We start from the raw sequence: 4,773 nt of genomic DNA on the forward strand, positions 1-4,773 counted from the left end.
TATATATATATATTATTTATTTATTTATTTACATATATAAAAAAAACATATCAGAATTGTAAAGACATATTAAAACATATTGAAAATAGGGCAACCATTATCTGGAAAAGAACTCAAAACGCTGTAAGTATTTGACTGATGTGTTTATTATAGATTAACTTGAGGCTCTCGTTGGACCGGGCTGGGCTGCGATATGTGATTATATAGTAATCTAAATACCTTTTTTTTCTTTCAATGCAAAGGGAAGATCTCCTGACGGACTGTTCAGTGAGCGGTTGAATCGTCCTCAGATACGATCAAGCAAAACAGTTTTCCCAATCATTAGCATGGAGCATTCTCCTGCTACATGAAGATGTCAGGTATCATGTTTTAATTTGCATATCCGTGACGGCTCCTCATTAGGTAAAGAACACAGATCTTATGCACAACAGCGTGAAATAGAAGTATTGAAATATATTTTTGAATATTAGCAAGTGCTTAACTGTGATAGAGAGATGTGCCAAAATATAAATATTTTTTTTTATTTCTTAAAATACAAAAAACAACGTAGAGACCATGCTTATTTAATAATATTTATTTAAGTCAATTCCTATAATCCTTTACAGTGTGCCTTCAACACTTTTCTCTTCTTCTTCTTCTTCTTCTTCTTCTTCTTCTTCTTCTATGATCCATATCTGCACCTTTTTCTTGTTTCTCTCCAGCCGTCATCTTTCACCAGGTTTTTTTCTTTTATCTATGTCTTTCCGAATAATATGTATTCAGGTTTCAATCTGATTTGGTGACTTCCCGAAAGAAGTTAGATGTTTAAACAGAACTATAATTCCGTGAAATCATCATGAATATGTATGTGTGTGTGTGTGTGTGTGTGTGTGTGTGTGTGCATCTCAGTCTGTTGAGTAGGGTGGTGCGCACGCGCATATGTGTGTATATGTTATGTATGTATATACATGAAAAGGATAATGAATCGAGCACTAGGTCAAGTGTAAGAGTGAACGTCAGCATAGAAATATTGTAGAGAGAGAGAGAGCGAGTCTGACGTGAATACTGAGCAGACCAGTGCTCATTTATCATGCTCAATGCAACTGGCCAAATATTCTTTTCTCTACCTGACACGTAAAACCAATTTCTGATCTGCAGCCATTTGTAATAGTCAAAGATCTTGTCACTTTTGTTTTGTAGATTTTATGAATGGCCTTGTAAGACGATGTAATATTGAGCAAGCATGAATATTTTAGATCTTATCCATGTACAAGAGTCGATTGTTAAGGGGGATGGTCCATTAATTGTGATCAACTGGCATCAAATTACCTCTCATTTCTTGGGATACACATTCTTATATACCGTGTTTATTCTTTAATGTCTTCTAACGTGTAATTCATTCCTTAGGAAAATATTTGGCAGGTTGTACCATTAAAGATTAAAGGCTTTTTCAAGTCTATAAATTTATAACTCGGACGATAATGTAAATGACAAGAGCAACACACGACTCTCACAACATGCACTTTAGACAGGAAGCGTTTGCAAAGCGAAGCAGCTGACTCATGCTGTCATCGAGCAACTGTCAAAAACATATTTCCGAATATTTGATTGGTTTTCGGAAAGTTATGAGGAGATATCTGTAGAAATGAAAGAAAACTGCTTTACTTTCTTTGAAACTTGTTAAGTATCTACTGGATATCTGAGAATTCTTTTCCTAGTGGGTGCCAATACGCTGAGATAAATGCTAGCCATTCTTTCTTTTGGTGTGGAATAAATGATAAGCTGAGAAAAGACTCTGGAAAGGAATCTTGCTGTTGTATAAACTCTAGTTCAATCTCTTACTGCGTTCTACCAGTCTTAAACTATTGGCTTACATCTCTCTCCATGTATTTATTTTTCGATCGCTCAGTGGGCCTCAACATCAATAACGTATGTTTGTGAAGAAGACGAAAAATTTACTTATGAGTTATTAAGAGACAATATTTGAAAAATTCCAACTGGAAATAAAATAATAAACTACAGGGATTCCAACGCAGAAGTTGGTGAAATCGCTGAGCTGTAGAATTGTTTAAGACATGATAGGAAGAAGTCAAATTCCTCTGGTTCAATTTTGTGGCAAAATAAAATATGCTTTTTAGTATAAAGTGATTCAGAAAGGAACATCAGTGTATGCAGGTGGCAAGAAAATTGCTATTGGTTGATTATATCATCGTTGAAGGAGAGATATCAATGATATGAGAGTTGTCTGGGGTTTAAGAGCTGCATTACATAACATATAATATGTAGAGAGAGTGTATAATATATTGTGTAATACAGATCATAATCATCTACAAACTAAATCAAAGTTCAAAGTAAAACAAATTAGAAAACAAAATTCTCAAAACTTAAAAGAGATTTGAAGTTGCAGCATAAAAGGAAAATTGTGTCAGAAAAGAGTTAGTTGAAGGTTTTAATTCGCATGTGTATATTGTTAATATGGTGTGGCGGGCATAAAATAGCTTTACTAAAGTTCAAAAGAACTATTCAGGGCTACAAAGTTCAAATGCAAGGACTAGATTGACGATAATAATAAGTATACAGAAAGATTATTATCGTTTTCCAACGAGAGCAACGTAAACGAAACGATCAAACGAAAATTTATTGGCTCAATATTAAACTGTTAAGTCAAAGATTCAAAAAGCAATGAGAAACATGAAAAATATGTGACGGATTGAACGTAGCTGTGATCTTTTGAAAGTAAACAACTTATAGGATATTGTGGAGATCTACTCTCTTATAAATCAAGTTTATGCTCTTCATTCAATTTCCTGAGCAACCATTATGACCAATACATGCAAAACTCGTATTAAAGATTCGAAAAAGATCCCTCAATAACGTTTTAGTGATCTGTTCAATTACTGATATTCAGTAAGTTTTGGTCCAATTTAAAAGGCACTCAAAATGTTCCTATAAAATACATCTTTTGTTATCTATCTATTTTCAATGAAGAAAAAGATACTTTCCTTAAAGATGTAAATGACATTGAGATCGATGGTTTTCCTGTAGAAGTGCTTAAATTAGGAACAAATAAGATGCTGGATCTTCTGCTTAATCTTATACTTAAATATGTAATCTGAGGATAAGTGGTACAGTTCCTCAAGTTTGGAGAGATACGATGCTGCAGGTGATGTATAAAAAAAATGGTAGTACGAACATTTGCGACAGTTCTCGAGGTTTTTCTTTTGTAAGTGTTAAAGAGAAAGTCTTCATGAAAATAGTTCTTGATAGGGTCATGTGAAGATGTTCCCTGTTTGTTAGTTGCCAACGGGTTTCCCCACGAGGATGAAGCAGTGACATGTTTGCAGTTCGGTAACGACTGGGAGAAGGATTTTTCACTTTTTATATCATTGTTACATTGACCTCACTAACGATTTTCATTCAGTGAACCAAGACGTGCTATGTGTAATTTTAAGACAACGATACAAATTTCATCATGTGTTTCCATCGTGATATCAGAGAGTGTGCAGTTACTGGTGAATACTTAGACAGGTTTCCAACTAGTGGTGGTGTACAGTAGAGTGATATAACTGCTCCCACAGTTTGACATAGTTTTCACAATAATTGTTTTCAATCACCAACATTGCTATTCAAACTCAGCCTCCATAATTCTAAGCCACACACTTTATGTTAAGGGTCCTTCGTACGCTAATAAAAGCTATATCGTTCTTACAATGAAAAACCTTCAAGTTCTTCAAGATAAAAACGTAACTTATTAACGTGTTAGACCTCTCGACGAATCTATATAAAGCTGTTATTCGTTTTTGGCGCTGATGTGGAAAGACTCGTGTAGGTTTTAGAATAACGGTGCCTTCCTTTAAATATATGGGTAAAGTGTTACACTGAGATTTAAATCATGACATTATCAAGCGGGAATTAGAAATCATAGTAAAGTTATAGCAAATGATAATCTTTATTCGGGTTGTAATCATATTAACAATAATGATATTAAAATATCTATTTTCAAAATATTTCCCTGAGTAGCTGTGAACCATAGACATTATTAAGAGCTTATTGTTCAGTTGGTGTGTTGTTAGCAAAGCTATCTTTAACAAATGCAGCGTATCTCTTAGAGAGAGAAACACTATAAGTGATGCTGTTTGTCTCGGAATTAGCGAATAATGTAAGATTAGAAGCCCCTTGCTGAAATAGCAAACTGAGATGGGTAATTTATATAGCTCATACGCGAAACGAAACAATGTTAGAGTCCTTGCTGGATGAGTAATCATGACCTGGAAAAGAACAGACATATAAAGACTACTTTGAATTTGATATGTTATAAAAGATAATATCGGAGAAGAGCAATGGAATATAATGTAATTGATAGGGCATCATGGAGAAAATATTTAGTCAATAAACCGAGGCATAAGGTATAAAATCACATTAGACACGCAAAACTAGAAAGGAGAATGCAAGGAAAATAAACCTTAATATACATCTATGAATGATCCCTTTAAAACTTTGGCTTTTGAAAGTTGTCTTGGTAAGACACGCAAGGTTCCATGGAACAAAGTAAACCAATAAAAGATTATCGCACGTTAAAGAACGTACGTCTGTCAATCACATGGCAAATAGTCTCCATTACTGTTCTGACGACACACACATATCTGGACACAACAGAATTCCAATTGGAAGACATCTGAATCGCATTTAAACGAGAATCATGCTCAGTACTCAAATGATTCGTCATAAGTATGTATATGTGCATGTGTATTTGTTTGTTTGATTGTGTGTGTGTGTGTGTGTGTGTGTGTGTGT

Source organism: Octopus bimaculoides, chromosome 6 (assembly GCF_001194135.2).
Source record: "Octopus bimaculoides isolate UCB-OBI-ISO-001 chromosome 6, ASM119413v2, whole genome shotgun sequence".
Lineage (NCBI taxonomy): Eukaryota > Metazoa > Mollusca > Cephalopoda > Octopoda > Octopodidae > Octopus > Octopus bimaculoides.